At 46.7% G+C, this 19,404-nt stretch overlaps 2 pseudogenes; both read left to right on the top strand.

Annotated features, from left to right (window-relative positions):
- Positions 1-1,401: 1,401 nt before the first annotated feature.
- On the top strand, positions 1,402-14,482 carry LOC125532513 (annotated as a pseudogene).
- A 1,050-nt stretch (positions 14,483-15,532) lies between these two features.
- On the top strand, positions 15,533-18,841 carry LOC125533440 (annotated as a pseudogene).
- Positions 18,842-19,404: the final 563 nt, after the last annotated feature.

Raw genomic sequence — 19,404 nt, 5'->3', positions numbered from 1 at the left:
TTTAATTGACCTCGTGTCGTATCCCATGGGCACGACACTAGTAGAAAACGGACCTTCAGTCCCGGTTTTAGAGGGCTTTAGTCCCAGTTCTGTAACCGGGACTAAAGGATCGGGACTAAAGGCCCTCCCCTTTAGTCCCGGTTCTGTTACGAACCGGGACTAAAGGCCCTCTACATGGCCGTTGTCTGGAGCTCCACCTTTAGTCCCGGTTGGTAACACCAACCGGGACTGAAGGAAATTTTACGAATTTTTTTATTTTTTTCCCGATTTTCAAATTTCTGAATTATTTTACAATTTAATCTCTAAGCACCCCTCATCACTGCTCAATTTAATCTATAATCTCTAATCTCTAATCACCCCTCATCATTCCAAATCGTCTAACTTCCCGGCCGGTCACCCATCCTGTCACTACTCCTGCCTGAACACGCTTAACCTCCGGTTTCTATTCCCCCTAGTTTCCAAGTCTGCACTTGTTGTTTTCCTGACAATAGTAAGATGTCAATCCTATTAACCCTCAGGAGTTTAGCTTGAGCATGAAGTCACATGTTTCACTGTTTGAGTTTGAAACTATTATTCTAAAAAACAATAATTATTTAGTAACACTAATATTTCTTGAATAAGTAGTTTGACCATAGTTTGACCAGATTTGACCAATATTCAAGAAAACTGAAATAATTATTTATAACACTAATATTCTTGAATAATTATTTAGTAAAACAAATACTACTTGAATAAGTAGTTTGACCACAGTTTGACCAGATTAAACAAAAATTCAAAAAAACTGACATTTGAGCATAACTTTTTTTCCTTTTAGAATTTGAGGATTCTAAGAAGTTGCAAAAGGGCCTACGGCCATCAAATTCGGATGGGGATTTTCGTTCTGAACATTTTGATATATTATACGTTTTTTTCCGACATCGTATGCAAAAGTTATAGCCGTTTTACTTTCTCATAACACTTTTTTGCAAAACATGTCCAAATTTAAGTTTTTAAATTTTCCTAACTAGTAGATGTAGTAATATAACTACAACTCGAAGGATTTTATTTTTTGAAGTTTTTTATCATTTTCTTCTTTTTCAAAACTGAAATGGCGATACATGGGGGGGGGGGGATAGTTTGAGACACGAACCCATTTAGTATCTTGTATCAAAAGGGCCCACAACATTGGATCTGCAAGGTACTCGCAAGATGTGTTATTTGGGTATTAGAGATACCGAGATTGAAAGCCTGCCCGAAGAAGTGGGGAGGTTACAAAACTTGGAAGTCTTGGATGCTTCCAAATCTAAGCTTACGCATTTGCCAAACAATGTTGTAAGACTTCAAAAGTTGAGATACCTAGTGGCCTATGCTCGTTTTGGCGGATATAATGCATTAGAAATTGGAAGTATAGGTGCAGTCAAGATGCCTAGTGGCATGCAACATTTGGCAAGACTAAGGTCTCTTCAGTTTGTCAAAGCCAGTTCAGAGTTTCTGCGTGAATTTGCAGCTCTGATAGAGCTAAGATCATTCAGCGTCTCCAACGTGAGAAGTAAACACACTGCTGACTTGAGCAATGCTATCAACAGAATGAACCATCTTGCTCATCTTGAAGTTGTCAATGCGGGTGCGGATGATGTGTTGTGGCTAGAAGGGCTACATTTACCTCCAACCCTTTCTTGGCTTGGTTTAGCAGGGCATCTAGAAAAAACATCGATGCCTCGACTTCACTCTTCTTGGTCACACCTCAATAATCTTACTCGGTTGGACCTGGCATTCTCCAATATTGACGAGGACAGCTTTTCATGTCTTTGCATGTTACGTGGTCTACACATTCTTGTGCTAGCGGAGGCTTTTGAAGGGAAGAGTTTGAATTTTTACGCAGTGTCATTTTCTGACACTTGGGTGTATATGGATAGGGGGCGCATCCCAGCTCAACCAAGTTGTGATAGAGGAGGGCACAATGCAAAATCTCGTTGACCTATCGTTCATAGACTGCCCCAAGCTAAAGTTTCTTCCTAATGGCATCAGACACCTTACATCCCTCAAGAAATTACTTCTTGAAGACACATCAGAAGAGCTGGTGGAGAAGCTCCGGCAGAACAGAGATTCAAATGAATTCAGTGAAGATATAATGATGATTAGCCACATAAGGAACGTTACAGTTCGACTGACGCAGAAAGGGCTTGCAGAAAGGATTAGGTGATACATCGTCACTGCTCCAAGGTTAGGGTTTGGTGTTTCGTCAACACTCTTCTGTGCATATACAGACAGTATTTTTTTATGAACCTTGTCATATATTTGTCGAATTAAAGCAACTAGTAGCTGCTCCTAGTAGTGAGAATTTATTAGGAGCTTGTCAACTAAATTTGACATGGTCTTTCTGCATGTTCATGTGTATCGTCAGCTGACTCCATAGGACAAAACTGGTAGGTTGATCATAGAAACAAGTTATTGATCAAGTGGATGTTCGTTAGTTTAAAGAAAAAGGATGTGCGCTTTCAATCTTGTGTGCTCGACTGATTGATTATCCCTCAACTGACTGACTCAATTTGCAATTATTACCAGATTCTGCACTGCAATGCAAGCTCTGTGGTCTCTTTGTTACCACTCCGAGTTTTTGCCTATCTTCGATCCAAGGTGCAAACGTGGGAGGCTGTGCAGCAATGCCAGCGCATGGGTGAAACGACTATGTCTGCTCGTCCATTAATGGTAGTTTCTGTTGCCTAGCTTCTTTCTTCTGCATATATGCAGTTGATTCTTCAGAGGAAGTAGCGCTTCTTCGGGAATATGAGAGGCTCTGCAATAATTTCTTTGGCATACTCTTGGAGTGATGTAAACTAAATATTTATCCAATTTTTTTGGCAGTGTATTGTAAGTTAGCTTCTCATTGACAATGTTCGTCCACAACGTTTGTTACTGCCAACGGAATAAAAAGTACTAAGTTCTTTTTTTAGGAAAAAGAACATAGATTTCTCTAAAAAATGTAATAACATGCAGTGTTTTTCTATCAGATTTCTCTGTGATATAATATAGATCTCGCCAGTTTTTTTCTTTTGTCACCTCTCTCAGGTGGTTCACACAATATTTTGGATCAGAATTTGTATCAACAGTACTAGGCAAACAAATAGAGATGTAAGATATCGAACTTTTTTAAATTACTCTGTTTCCCAATAATGAAGTGCAGAACAAGGATGACAGTTTACCCAAAAGATTTATAGTGTTCAAAAACTGCGTCACTTTTATTAGCTAAGTGCATCACTCCATGAATATATACCTCACACATCGTCTTCCTCTGACACCGCAGTCAATTCCTCCTCTGAGACTGCTGTCGGCTTGGAAGTGAAATGGTAAGAGTCCTCCACATGTACGTGCCCTTCGTCGCAGGAAAACGGCCTCGAGGACATCTGCGGGCCATCAGTCCCAGCCTCCAAAATCTCTATGACCTCGCTCATCGTTGTCTGGTCCTGAGACCTCATCTGAATACACCATAACCTAACAACACATAGCTTCTTCTATAGCTATGCATGTCAGAAGCAACAGATGATATCTCCTCACCCGTTTCTTCCCGAGTCAGCCGATCATACACCCATGTTACTGTAAATTAATGACTGCATTTGATGGATCTGCGATGAAACTAGGAAGCTGAACTGACCTCTGTTATTGATTTTTTTAGCGTTCTTATGTGTCGCATCAGAATCTGAATGCATGTAAGTTAGCTTCTCAGTGATGTTGATGGAATGTTCATCCATAATGTAAAGTTCCTCTTTTTTTCTGAGAAAAGGAGCACAAAGTTATCTAAACAAATATTTCTTTCTACAACAAAGAATAGAGGTGCTCTGCTCTTTTTTTATCTGTCCCATCACCGGGGGAAAATATCCTTCCAGGAAATCTGCCGAGTGGTTCAGGCATATATTTCGACCGAAATTTGTATATAAGAGTAACAAGTAAATAAACAGTTCTATATGTTTCTGCAATAACAAGCGCATGACCAGGAAGGCAGTTTGTGACAGGGACTGCCACTTGCAAGTAGCTTCAGTCTTAGGGTAACATATCACAGGACGACCATATTCAACATTGCTGGAGCTGTAACACAATATTTTTCTGCCCCATCTACTAGATAATTGACAGTGTCCACACATTCTTCAGACATTGCAACATCAGTGCTACTAGAATTTCCAAACTACAACGGCACCCCTTGTCGCACACACAAGGACCATTTGACAGGACTAGATTGCACCAAGTCTATGCATCCACTACCACATGGGAGGGGATTCCATTAAATCAGAGTTGGAATTATTATTTTTCCTGCCTACAACATGTAAGAAGATCATCTGTGGCCTGTGGCTCTGTTTTTGACAACATGCAAGAAGATCAGCTGTGGCATGTGGCTTAATTTTTGAATGCATTATTTGATTCCATGACCGCAATGATTTTTTAGCGGCAAAGAGGAAAAATAACTATCTATGTCTTCGTGCACTTGGGGGTGCACAATCCTGAAGCGGAGAATATGAAGGAATCTGCAACAATGCCAATTATGCAGCTGGAATATGAGACACTCAACCTGGAATGATGTTGCTGTAAACTAAAACTGTGTTTCAACAAATTCGTGATGAAATCGGAGACCAATGGTTTTATGGATCTACCATATGCAAAAGAAAAGAAAAAACCATATGTATGCTAGCTTCTCACTGACAATGTTCATCATGATACGGCTAGCAGAATGAAATAAAAGAAATTCTCTAAGAATGTTTGTCAACAAGAAAAAGGCATTCTTTTGTCACCTCTCAAAAACTTATTTGTATAGAGAGTTTATTGTTCAAGCAATATTTTCCATTAGATGGAGGAGAACTTCATCACGGCCGCGTGTAGGAGACATCCCCCTTCTCTCTATGCTGTACCTTCAGTTCAGTTAAAATCCCCCTTTCTGCATCTTAATTTGGCTGATATAACTGCATATGTACATCTACTGCTGAGGATATTTTCTGCATCTTTTGTCACCTCTCACAAACTTATTCGTATAGAGAGTTTATTGTTCAAGCAATATTTTCCCTTAGAATTTGTACCGAGAGTAATGAACAAACAAATAGGTTGATGTAAGATTTAAAACTTATTTAAAGTTGCCCTGCACAGCAAGCAAGGCAGCTTGTACAATCCATCCATCTAACAAATTTCATCCATCCATCTATCACAAATCCATCTAACAAAATTTGATCCATCCATCTATCACAAATCCATCTAACAAATTCATTAATCCATCCATCTATCACAAATTCATCTAACAAAACATAACAACATTCATCAATCCGTCCATCTACCAATATTCATTAATTCATTTAACAACTAGTAACATAACAACTATCACAAATTTCATCCATGCATCCATGCACATAACAACTAGTAACATAATGCAAAAAAAATTCGGCAGGCATCCATCTCACCGCTGTAGGGGTCGCCGGGACGGGCAGCGGGGCCACCGCTGCAAGGGTCGCCGGAGGAGGGCTCCGAGCCCCGGCCGGCACGGCGAGGGCCGAGGCCCAAGCAGGAGGGAGGCGGACTCGGGGCGGCCTGGCTGGGGCGGCGCGGCGCGAGGAGGGTGCGGAGAGGGGCGCGGCGCGAGCAGGGGGCCGTGGGGTGAGGGGGCGGGCTGGAGGCGGCGGCCGGCGAAGCTGGGTCGGGGTGGCGGCGCGGCGTGAGTAGGGAGGAGAGGGGCGCGACGCGAGGAGGGGCGGAGAGGGTCGCGGTGGCGACGCGGGTCCGGGTGGCGAGGCTGACGGCGGCGGTGCAAGGAGGTGGGCGGAGAGCGTGGCGGCGGCGGCGGCGGAGAGGGCTGAGCGGCGGCGGCAGAGAGGGCTGAGCGGCGGCGTAGCGTGGCGGGTCGGGGGCGCGATGGGGAATGAGTGGAGGGGGTTCGCCCCGCGGGTGGATAAGGCAGCCTATGCCGACGGCTAAGCCGTCGGCATATGTGAGGAGGCCACGTGGCACCTATGCCGACGGCTTAGCCATAGGCATACTTTTTATTAATTTTTTTTATTTTTTATTACCCACGTCACTGATCCGCGTAACGCCTACCGTATGGCCATAGATATGCCGACGGCTTTGCCGTCGGCATAGTTTTATTTTCCTTTTTTATTTTATATAAATTTTTTAATGTTTTCTTATAGTTATATATTTATTCTTTTTTATTTTATATAGATTTTAAAAAAATTTATAGTTATAATTTTCCTTTTTTATGTATTATTATTTCATATAGATTTTTTATTTTTTTAAACTGCTCAGCCCACTCCTCTCCCGGAACCACACAGAGGGGAGGGGAGGGGAGGCGCCGAATTCGAGCAGCTTCGTCCGCCAAGGCCGTGGCCTGGTCGCGGGTATGGGAGCGCCATGGCCGCCCTCGATCGCGTGCTCGATCTGGAGCTTAGTTCTTCACGTGAGTGAAGGGGGAGGGGGTCGTCGACGGTGAGGGTGGGGGTGGGGGCGGGGTAGTTTAGTTCGTCAGGTGAGTGAAGGGGGGGGTCATCGACAAAGGGACACCTGGGAGCAACATCCGGGCCAAACCCACTGCTACATATCCACACCGTGTAGACCCGACACGTCCGTTTCCCCCCTCCCGGTGCCGGCGGCGGCGCCGTCTGTTAGGGGGGCCACACCCCGAAGATGCGTGCCGCTTCTTCGGACATGCCACAACACCACCCTGCTTGTATGAGGGCCCGGTACGACACTCCGGTGGCATTGCTACCCCTAGGGACCCCGTCCCGCCTAACCCTGGAGCGGTTGACCACGAGATCTAGCCCTTTGACTTCCTACGGACGGGCTTTGACTAGTGGACCTCTCCACCCGGTTGTGTCGGGTCGGCCCAGAGGGACACCGGGGAGCAACATCTGGGCCAAACCCACAGCTAAATCCACTCCGTGCAGACCCGATGCGGTAGTTTCCCCACTCCAGGTGCCGGCGGCGGCGCCGTCCGTGAGGGGGCCACGCACCGGAGACGCGTGCGGCCTCTTCGGACATGTCACAACACCACCCCACATGTATGAGGTGCGGTACGACGCTCCGGTGGAATTGCTACCCCCCAGGGCCCCCGTCCCGCCTAACCCTGTAGCGTTTGACCACGGGATCTAGCCCTTTGACTTTGCACGGACGGGCTTTGACCAGCGGACCTCCCCACCCGGTTGTGTTCGGTCAGCCCATAGGTACACTTTGGAGCAACATCCGGGCCAGACCCACAGCAAGATCCCCTCCGTGTAGACCCGCCGCGTCCGTTTCCCCCCTCCAGGTGCCGGTGGCGGCGCCGTTCGTGAGGGGGGGCACACCCCGGAGACGTGTGCCGCCTCTTCGGACATGCCACCAAACCACCCCGCATGTATGAGGGCCCGGTGCGATGCTCCGGTGGCATTGCTACTCCGCCAGGGCCCCCGACCCGCCTAACCCTGTAGCGTTTGACCACGGGATCTAGCCCTTTGACTTTGCACGGACGGGCTTTGACAAGCGGACCTCCCCACCCGGTTGTGTTCGGTCAGCCCATAGGTACACTTTGGAGCAACATCCGGGCCAGACCCACAACAAGATCCCCTCCGTGTAGACCCGCCGCGTCCGTTTCCCCCCTCCAGGTGCCGGCGGTGGCAGCGTCCGTGAGGGGGGGCACACCCCGGAGACGTGTGCCGCCTCTTCGGACATGCCACCACACCATCCCGCATGTATGAGGGCCCGGTGCGACGCTCCGGTGGCATTGCTACCCCCCAGGTCCCCCGTCCCGCCTAACCCTGTAGCGTTTGACCACGGGATATAGCCCTTTGACTTTGCACGGACGGGCTTTGACCAGTGGACCTCCCCACCCGGTTGTGTTCGGTCAGCCCATAGGAACACTTTGGAGCAACATCCGGGCCAGACCCACAACAAGATCCCCTCCGTGTAGATCCAACGCGTCCGTGAGGGGGGGGGCACACCCCGGAGACGTGTGCCGCCTCTTCGGACATGCCACCACACCACCCCGCATGTATGAGGGGCCGGTGCGACGCTCCAGTGGCATTGCTACCCCCCAGGGTCCCGTCCCGCCTAACCCTGGAGCGGTTGATCACGAGATCTAGCCCTTTGACTTTCCACAGACGTGCTTTGACCAGTGGGCCTCTCCACCCGGTTGTGTCAGGTCAGCACAGAGGGACACCCGGGAGCAACATTCGGGGCCAAACCGACAGCTACATCCCCTCCGTGTAGACCCGATGCGTCCGTTTCCCCCCTCCAGGTGCCGGCGGCGGCGCCGTCCGTTAGGGGGACCACGCCCCGGAGATGTGTGCCACCTCTTCGGACATGCCACAACACCACCCGGTTGTGGTAGATCATCCAATATATATATAAACACTTGGAGCAAAGTCCCCTTCGTATAGACCAGATGCAGCTGTTCCCCATTCCAGTTGCCGGCTGGCGGCTGCAACGTTCGTGAGGGGGGTCACACCGCTCTGTACAGAACCGAAAAATAATGTAGGTATGCTTATTAACACATACGGTATGTAAGTTAGTTAAATAATAATAATAAAGAAAACAGTGAAGAAAAAGAAAAAAACTATATGTATGCTTATTAACACATACTATATGCTTATTAACACATACTATATGTATGCTTATTAACACATACGGTATGCTTAATAATAATAATAATAATACTATATGGAAAAAAAGAAAAAAAAGAAAGAAAAAAACTATGCCGACGGCTTGCTGCGGCCAGGGCAGATGGACAGCGCCGCGGATCGATGACGTGTCGGATATGCCGACGGCTGCCGTCGGCATAGGTCCTGGTCGGTGCGCTCCGGATCGGTGACGTGTCACCCGTATCTATGCCGACGGCCGCCCGTCACGACCGTCGGCATAGATTTGACGTCGTTAGCCGACCGTGGTGCCCGTTGTCGGCGGGCCCGCATCTATGCCGACGGCCTATATATGCCGACGGCAGCTGTAGGCGTAGTCTTGGATAAGCCGACGGCTGTTGTGTGCCGACGGCTGCTGTCGGCGTAGACGTGGATAGCCCGACGGCCATTGTACGCCGACGGCCAGGAGCTAGCTGTCGGCATAGCTCGGACTAGGCCGACGGTAGCCGTCGGCATATATTTGGCTGTCGGCTTAGAGCCCTGTTCCGGTAGTGACTTCCGACCTTGTCGTCGCAACCGGCCGTGTGTAGATGCACATTCCGTCGTGGCCATCGTAGAATTTCGGCGAGATCAGGAATTAGCAGAGCCGCTCTCTGCTTGGGGAGGGGGGTGTTTAGAAAATTCACAGCCTAACTTAGGATGGAGGCGGGCCTTTTCCTGCAAAAAGAGGACCGATGCATAGTAGGCACGAGATTTCGACCGGACGGCCCACGATGAGAGAATGCAGGGATGCACAAACATGTGTGGATTCATAGGATACGACGCCTACAAAGAAAGTATCTATTTCCTCTGTTTCTAAATACAAGTAATTTTAAAGAATATATTTTATATAACGGGCGTTAAGCGGGGGTTTCGTGGAACAAAGGAGTCCCTCCACCAGCTCCCGCCGCCCGCGTGTCAACTTGAAGCATCCATCCCAGATCGGAGGGCCCACATTCAATTTCTTTTCTTCCTATTTCTCACCGGAAAGAGCTGCGTGTACTATTGCAGTCTTCCCCGGCTGTACAAGGAAAGCAAAATACTCGGCTGGGAGGGGGAAGGCAAATCGCCAGCTGGTCGTCGTCATCGTTGCCGCCGGAAGGTTGGTTCTCTTCTCCCCTTCCCTTCCCTTCTTCCTAGCTCGCGTCGCCACGCTGCACTGAGCGACTGAGACTATACTTTGTTTTCTTGTGTTGTGGGATACGAAGAGGAGAGAAAGAAATTCAGTGTGAGGCTGTTAGTTGAGATTTGGCTGCTGCTGCTTCTGCTTGATTCCGCTGCTTAGAGGGTAAGGACTAAGGAGTGCGTGAAAGTGAGGGTATGGGAGAGATACAACCAGGATAGATCGATGCCCCTGCTCTAGTTGTTTCGATGCTCATAGTTGTTGTCCCTGATGCTCTACTTGTATCTACTGATTTTACAGCTTCTTTCTTCATCAACAACCATGGCAGAGGCTGTTGTCGGGCAGCTACTGGTGACGCTGGGCGGGACGCTGGCGAAAGAGGCGGTGACCTACGGTGGGGCGCTGCTGTGCAAGGAAGCTGCAGCCTTGAGGGTTCTCTTCGGCAAGATCCGCCAGTCCAAGGTGGAGCTGCAGAACATGCAAGCATACCTGCGGGGCTGCGGCAGGCAGAGCGGTTCAAGGACACCGATGAGACAATATCCATCTTCGTTGGTGAGATCAGGGGCCTCGCCTTCCAGATCGAGAACATCATCGAGGAGTTCGCCTACAAGCTGGAGGACTGCAAGCATGGAGGGTTCGCTGGCAAGATGAAGAAGAGGCTCAAACATATAAGGACCTGGCGCCACCTGGAGGCCAAGCTCCAAGAAATCGAAGCCCAACTGCAGCATGCCAACCGGAGGAAGAGAGATTATGCCGTCACCGGCAGATCTGCTACTGCTGGCAGATCTGGAGGTCAAGCTTTGCACTTCACCGGGGATGGGGACCTTGTGGGGATTGAAGAGCACAAGGAAAGGTTGATACAGTGGCTGACCGGCGGTGGTGATGGTCTGGAGCAGAGCAGCAGCAAAGTCACCCTCGTGTGGGGGATGCCTGGTGTTGGTAAAACCACTCTTGTTGATCATGTGTACGACACCGTGAAAGAGGATTTCGACGCCGCAGCATGGGTAACTATGTCAGAAAGTTACCGTATTGAGGATTTGCTTAAGAAGATCGCCGCTCAGTTCGGAGTCACGGTTGATGTCGCCAACATTGAGATGAGAGGTCTAGCGAAGTCCATCCACAAGAGTGTGGTTTTTTCTAGTGGTACCCCATATCGCAACCATTCATTCTGGCTTCTGATTGTTGTGCCTAGCTAAGCTCAGCTCACCAGCGTAGTTAGCCGTTTAGAATAATGGCATGCATGCAGTCCGATGGGACGGAGTCATGCACATGCATATAGCTAGGACGTGAGGCGTGCTCTTTGCACGATCGCTTGTTTTCTGTTTTTCTGTTTGATGTAACCTCCCGGTCAGTATGGCGCTGGTGATGCAGTCATGGGATGGCGCGACGTACGCGAATCCGGAGCAGCCGATCCGGAGTTAGTTAGCCTCTGTAATCGCTTTGAGTTAAGAGAAGGAATAACAGAAAACGCTGTCAGAATATACTGGTGTCTCCTCCCTTGCGTGCGTTCATCTCTCTCTCGCTCCTCTCGATCCCATCGGCAACGACACTGATTCATGTGGATGTGTGCACCGATGCAGAAATAAGCAGCTAGCGTCAGGCGCTCAGAGCTTAATCCTGAGGCCTACGAATGTCCATCAGACTAGGTCCACTGCATTCTTTTGTCCACCATCGACGCGTGTACAGGCAACACTGTCTCTCTCCCGTGATCACCACTGTCGTATCTCTCTCCTACTCTCACGTCAAATTCTAGCGACAACTCTCTCTGCCATGAAAAGATTTTTTCTCTCTTTAAATACTATTCATCACTTGTATCTCTCTCATACAGTTTCTCTCTGTCCACTTTCTCTCTCTTAATTCCCAAAAAATGAGCAACAAAAACTGCTCTCACACATCTTGATCTTTTCTTTAAAAACTGTATGAGTGGATTGACGCATCTTGATTTCTTGTTTGCACAAACACAATCCGCCGCATCTGACCAAGTAAATTTCTCTCATACTGTTTCTCTCTCTGTCCTAAAACTGCTCTCTCTCTCTCAACTTTCTCTCTCTGTGTCACCAGTTCTCTCACACGAGGATGATGTATTATACTTGCTGCTTAGTAATCAGAAAAGACCATTGCATGTCATCGAGTCACGGGTGGCACAGGAGCACAAGCAGCCAAACCTGATGTTGACTACACACTGTAGGCGAGGCTGCAGGGCCCTGTCCCCTGCGGTTCACTGTACATCTGTGAAAGACAAAGAAATGCTTAATATAGCATGCACCTGCTAATAGTCTGAAGTGTCTCGGCCCACCTCGTGCATCCCAAGACAGACAAACGGCCATGATTGTGGGTACCGCGGAGCTCGATCTATACTGCAACTTTTCGCATCCACAACTACCTTCAAGGTAAAAAGTACATCTTGATCCTGGATGATGTTTGGGCTGAGCGCCTGTGGCCAGAGATAAGGGATATCTTCCCAATATCTAATTGTACCGGCCGAGTTGTTATGACATCAAGAAAGCAGGCAGTGTTGGCAACTAGGGAGTCTGCATATGCAATTCACTTGGAACCACTGCAAGCACATCACTCCTGGGTGTTGTTCTGCAAAGGGGCATTTTGGAATGCTGATGACAAAAAGTGCCCTTTGGAGCTGCGGTTATTGGCTCGTAAGTTCATAGCGAAGTGTGATGGCTTGCCTATTGATATTGCATGCATTGGCCACCTACTCTCCTGTAAACCCCAAACTTCCGCTGAATGGGAGGATGTGTACAGGTGTTTGGATTCGCAGTTGGCGAAAGATGTGATCCCAAATTCTCATAGGGTCCTAAAGGTCAGCTTGGAGGACCTTCCATATGATTTGAAGAATTGTTTCTTACATTGTGCATTATCCCTGGAAGATTATGTATTAAAGAGGAGAAGGATAATGAGGCAATGGATTGCGGCAGGGTTTATCAAGGAAAATGAAGGGAACAAAACATTGGAGGAAGTGGCAGAGGGATACTTGGCTGAGCTTGTGAACCGAAGCCTACTGCAGGTAGTGGAAAGGAATTATGCCGGACGACTGAAACGATGTCGGATGCATGATGTCATACGCCTTCTTGCCCTCAACAAAGCCAAGGAGGAATGCTTTGGTAAAGTTTATGATAGCTCTGTTGCTACCAGGGCATTATCTGTTGAGGGCGCACGTCGCATATCTGTTCAGGGCGAAAACCTTCAACATCTGAGCCGATCTGCTGCCACATAGCTCCGTGATCTCTAAGTATTTGAGAGGTCTATCAACGTTGATCAGTTGAAGCCTATCCTAACATCTTCAAAATTGCTGTCGACATTGGATCTACAAGGTACCTGTATCAAAAATCTGCCCAATGAGGTATTTGACTTGTTCAATCTGCGTTATTTGGGTCTTAGAGATACGCAGATCGAAAGTCTGCCTGAAGCAGTTGGGAGGTTACAAAATTTGGAAATCTTGGACGCTTATGATTCTAAACTGGCGTACTTGCCAAAGAGTGTTGTAAAGCTTCAGAAGTTGAGGTACCTGTATGCGGACACTCCCACCCAGTGGCGGAGGCAAGGGGGGACGAGCAGGGGCCTGGCCCCCCTTATCGATCAACAATTCCTTCAGCGGCTACGAGTAATTTAGCGATGGATCAAGGGAATACACGTAGCTGCCCCCCCTAAACACTCAAACGATGATGAAAACCGAGAGTATAAAATGTGAAGAAAAAAAGGCCCATACGAAAGCCCATCCGTTCTGCTGGCTTTATTTTACCCTAAAAAAGGTCAACCCGGCGTAATTAGCGTATGAGCTGACGTGATTACATCCCGTAAAAAAAACTTGAGGCGATTAGAGCTGGAGGCGGCCGCTGCCTACTCGCCATGTCCATTAAATCAGGCGACACCAACTAAGCGACAGGGAAGTCCTGCAGCCTACAGTCTTGACTACACTCTTTCAATTCTCTAGTGGTTCAGCGCCAAGGTTATCACTACTGAGTCTGAGTACTACCCCTCTCAACTCACTTGTACGTGTTGAAATTGTACATCCAATTTTAGTTAATTTTTATGGTGAGGTCAATGATTCTAATTCATTTTTAATTTCTTTTGATTTTTTCATTTGTGATGCGTAATGAAGAGAAAAGTGCAGCCAAACATCTAAAGATTAATTTAATTTTTAAGCATATTGTTTCGAGTTCTCAACCTAGTAATATTGTAAATCAGGCTACTGCCCGAATTACCAATCCCCTAATCCAACGGAATATGACTTACATCAAAGTTAGAACAATATATGTTCTTAGGAAATTACTAGCTGTTAGGTTATCTTTAGATGAATTTACTAATATTATCTTATTCGCAATTGTTGGAAAAAATAAACTAATACAAATGTATTTGTGTTTTAATTGCATTGAAGCTACACATTACTATGGTAATTATTTTTTGTGTTCCACAATTTTTTTCTCAGCTTGGTTCGGCCCCTCCTATACCCAAATCCTGGCTCCACCCCTGCTGTCCCACCACGTCAGAAACTACAACTCTAGGTGGTGTCAAGGTGCCTACTGGCATGCAGCACTTGGCAGGACTGCGGGCTCTTCAACGTGTCAAAGCCACTCCAGAGTGTCTGCGTGAAGTTGGTGCTCTGAAGGAGCTAAGAACACTCGGTGTCTGCAACGTGAGAAGTGAACACTCTGCTGATTTGACCAATGCTATCACCAGAATGAGTCATCTTGTTCATCTCGAAATTGTTGTTGCACCTTTTGTTATATCTGTTCTGCTCTCAATTTGAAACAGGATAAAAAGTTTTTTTAGATGGGATAAGAAGACTTGGAAGAGTATAAAAAGAACACTCATGGGATCAAATCCTTATAATTAACTTATTAGAGGACAAGGAAAGACTCGACTGAGCTCGAAGTCTCAACAACCAAATTGTGGTCTGACATTCAAATTGATTATTCAAAGACCAAATTGTGGACCTGTATGCGTGTTGATTATTCAAAGACCAAATTGTGGCTGGCCGACGGGGTCATATATTTGTGAATTATGAGTTAGGTCATATAGTTTTCGATTTATTGATCCTGGAGCATATATAGACGATGAAGAGTAATATTAGTAATGTCAGGTATTCAATTATTATTATATACATATATATTATTAATGAGTTCATGTTATTAGGTATTCAATTTTTTATTATGTTCATGATGATGATACACACTTAATTTTTTTTTATTATGATTATGTTGTACTAATTTCGTTTACTCTTTGTTATTGCAGGTGTTGACAGATGGTGGGTGCGGGTCGAGAGCGCTCCAAGCCTCCTTCCTCGGTGCGTGCTGAGAGGGGTGCTATTTTGTAGCCATGGTGCATGATTGTTTTGCAGGCGCATGAATTTTCAGTACCTGGGAGCTTGAGCAAGCAGGACTAACCTTCTTAATTACTTGCTCTCTGCATGTGTCGTGTGCAAATCGAACCAGGCAAGCTCGACCTTCTCTGTTTATGTACTTGCTATCTGCTTGCTGCTGCTCTACTTGTTTCGATGCTGATAGTTGTTGTCCCTGATGCTATTGTTTCTACTGATTTTACAGCTTCTTTCTTCATAGCCAAATGAGCCATCGACCTACTGTGTTTGGAGAGACACACAGAGAGGTTTGATGGTTATATATATGGAACCAATAAAGTCAAAATTAGGCGTGTGACATCTGCTGATTGAGTTGGACTGCATTAAGAAAATAAGGTGGATGTTGGTACTCGAATCAGAATTTGGTGAGTGAGATTTGATCACTTGGTTGGAGTTGCTCTCAGCAACCATCATCTGGGAAATAAGAAAACCTCAACAACCATGGCAGAGGCTGTTGTCGGGCAGCTGGTGGTGACGCTCGGCAGGGCGCTGGCGAAAGAGGCGGCGACCTACGGAGGGGCGCTGCTGTGCAAGGAAGCCACCGCCCTCAGGGGCCTCTTCGGCAAGATTCGCCGGTCCAAGGAGGAGCTTGAGAGCATTCAGGCCTACCTGCAGGAGGCAGAGCGGTTCAAGGACACCGACAAGACCACTGCTATCTTCATCGGCAAGGTCAGGGGCCTCGCCTTCCAGATCGAAGACGTCGTCGATGAGTTCACCTACAAGCTGGAGGACTGCAAGCATGGAGGGTTCGCTGGCAAGATGAAGAAGAGGCTCAAGCATATCAAGACCTGGCGCCGCCTGGAGGCCAAGCTCCAAGAAATTGAAGCCCAGCTGCAGGATGCCAACCGGAGGAAGAGAGATTATGCCGTCACCGGAAGATCTGCTTCTGCTGCCAGATCGACGAATCAAGATCAAGCTTTGCACTTCACCATGGATGAGGACCTTGTGGGGATCGAGGAGCACAAGGAAAGGTTGATACAATGGCTAATCGGCGGTGGTGATGGTCTAGAGCAGAGCAGCAGCAAAGTCACCATGGTGTGGGGGATGCTTGGTGTTGGTAAAACCACTCTGGTTGATCATGTTTACAACACCGTGAAACTGGATTTTGACGCTGCAGCATGGGTAACTGTATCAGAAAGTTACCGTATTGAAGATCTGCTGAATAAGATAGCCACCCAATTCGGCATCGCAGTCGACGTCACCAACATCGAGATGAGAGGCCTAGCAAAGTCCATCCACAAGTACCTTCAAGGTAAAAAGTACATATTGGTCCTGGATGATGTTTGGGCTGAGCGCTTGTGGTCGGAGATAAGGAATTTCGTCCCAACATCTAATTGTACCGGCCGATTTGTTATCACATCAAGAAAGCAGGCAGTGTTAGCAACTAGGGAGTATGCATCTGCAATTCACTTGGAACCGCTACAAGAGCATCACTCCTGGCTGTATTTTGCAAAGGAGCCTTTGAGGATGCTGATGACAAAGAGTGCCCATTGGAGTTGCAGAAATTGGCTCAGAAGTTCATAGCGAAGTGTCAAGGCTTGCCTATTGCTATTACATGTATTGGCCGCCTACTCTCCCGCAAACTCCCAACTTGCGCTGAATGGGAGGACGTGTACAGGGGTTTGGAATCGCAGTTGGTGAAAGATGTGATCCCTGATGCTCATATGATCCTAAAGGTCAGCTTGGAGGACCTTCCATATGATTTGAAGAATTGTTTCTTACATTGTGCACTATCCCCAGAAGATTATGTATTACAGAGGAAGAAGACAATGAGGCAGTGGATTGCGGCAGGATTCATCAGAGAAAAGGAAGAGAACAGAACAATTGAGGAAGTAGCAGAGGGATACTTGACTGAGCTTGTGAACCGAAGCCTATTACAGGTAGTGCAGAGGAATCATACTGGACGACTAAAACACTGTAGGATGCATGATGTCATACGTCTTCTTGCCCTCAAGAAATCCAAGGAGGAATGCTTTGGTAAAGTTTTTGATGGCTCTGGTACTGGGGCATTCTCTATAGAGGGTGCACGTCGCATATTGGTCCAGGGCGAAAACCTAGAACAACTGAGCCGATCTGGTGCAACCCGGCTCCGTGCGCTGCATGTATTTGAGAGGTGTATCAATGTTGATTTGCTGAAGCCTATCCTAACATCTTCGAAATTGTTGTCGATGTTGGATCTACAAGGTACTTGTATCAAAATGCTGCCCAATGAGGTATTCAACTTGTTTAACTTGCGTTATTTGGGCCTTAGATATACTGATCTCGAAAGCCTACCTGAAGCAATTGGGAGGTTGCAAAACTTGGAGGTCTTGGATGCTGTGCATTCTAAGCTGTTGTATTTGCCAAACAATGTTGTAAAGCTTCAAAAGTTGAGGTACCTGTATGCATGCACGCCCATCACATCAGAAACTGTAAATATAGGCGGAGTCAAGGTGCCTAATGGGATGCAGAATTTGGCAGGACTGTGGGCTCTTCAGTCCATTAAAGCCACCCTAGAGTTTTTGCGTGAAGTTGGAGCTCTAATAGAGCTAAGGACATTCGATGTTTGCGATGTGAGAAGTGAACACTCTGCTTACTTGAGCAATGCTATCACCAGAATGAGCCATCTTTCTCATCTCGAAATTCGAGTTGCAGCTGAGGATGTGGTGTTGCGGCTTGAAGGTCTATATTTACCTCCAACGCTTTCATGGCTTGGTTTAGCAGGGCAGCTAGAGAAAACATTGATGCCTGAGCTTTTCTCTTCCTGGTCACACCTTAATAACCTCGCTCGGTTGGAGCTGGCATTCTCCAGTATTGATGAGGGAACATTTTCCTGTCTGTGCGTGTTACATGGCCTACGCGTTCTTCTCCTAAGGAAGGCTTTTGAAGGGAAGAGGTTGGAATTTTACACAGGGTCATTTCCAAAACTTAGGTGTCTATGCATATGGGGCGCGACACAGCTCAACCAAGTGGGAATAGAGGAGGGCGCGCTGCAAAACCTCACTGAACTGTCTTTCAGAGACTGTCCTGAGCTAAAATTTCTTCCTGATGGCATCGAACACCTTGCAGCCCTTCAGAAATTATATCTGAAAGACACGTCAGAAGAGCTGATAGAGAAACTTTGGCAGAAGAGAGATTGAGATGAATGCAACAAAGATTTAATGAAGATTAGCCACATAAGGAATGTTACAGTTGTACTGAAAGGAGTCCAGGGAAGGATTAGGTGATTGTTGCTGCTCGCAGGTCAGGGTTTCACCGTTTCATCTTTCGTGCATATATTTATATACTGGCAGAACAAAATTAGCAATTGGTAGTTATTCGTGGCTGATGGAAATGGTAACTAAAGTGATTCCTTTCTCCATATTCATGTCTATCTTCTTCATCCAGACTAGAAACTGATCATGCATTTTCATTTTTCATTATATTAATGTATGTTATGATTTCCACCAATCAGGATAAATTAACATGATATATGTGCTTTCCACCACTCGTGTTCAGTCCTCGTGGACTCGAATCTGAGTCCTATTTGTCCTCTATTAATATAAATGCTGGTTCATCCTATGGATGCTCTTTCATCTAAAGTCTGTCAAAGAAAGTCGATGTGCGCCTTTCATGCTTAATCTAAATTAAGATGTAGTGTTTGCAAAGATACAGAGATTCATATTCACTCCCCTGACTGACTAATTGACTGACTATTCTGCATTTATTAGCAGACATTTTGCTCACTAGGAGGAGGCAAGGACAGTCAGGTGTTGCGATATATAAGTTGTGTCCCTCTTTGGATCGAAGAAAAGAAGATCAGCTGTTGGTCGGGTTATCCAAGCTAAATGTCGAGATATATTTCCCTGACCTGACGGTTTCCTATCTGCAAGGAAGGAAAGAAACTACGCGTACTTGGCGATGCGCAATCCTGGGAGAGGCCCTGCAACAGTGCCAATCCATGTCGCCTTCTTCCACATTTCTCTGTGTGAAATGAAAATTTTGCTCATCAGTCAGTGGTAGTTTCTGTTGCCTGGCTACGTTCTTTGCACTACTGTTAGACAAGCTTCAGCTGATCCATCTTTCGAGCTTTCCAGTTTGTGTACTGCTGTTGGAACTTGTAATCTGTATAAGCTGTATCTATTCCTCTGTAGTCAGCAGGCATTGTGAGCTTTGTTAATGAGAGCATGGCCATATGCTGCTGAAATGCCAATCTAGAATTATGTTACTGTAAATTGAAGAGTAACAAGTAAATAAACAAATGTATTATGTAAACTTAACTGAAATTACTCTATTTGTTTCTCTAATAACAAGTGCACGCCCAGGAAGGCTGTTTGTGAGTGGTGACAGTGGCT

Source organism: Triticum urartu, chromosome 1 (genome assembly GCF_003073215.2).
Source record: "Triticum urartu cultivar G1812 chromosome 1, Tu2.1, whole genome shotgun sequence".
NCBI classification, from domain to species: Eukaryota; Viridiplantae; Streptophyta; class Magnoliopsida; order Poales; family Poaceae; genus Triticum; species Triticum urartu.
Note: the sequence above shows the minus strand (reverse complement) of the source record. Positions and strands in the feature narration are given on the sequence as shown.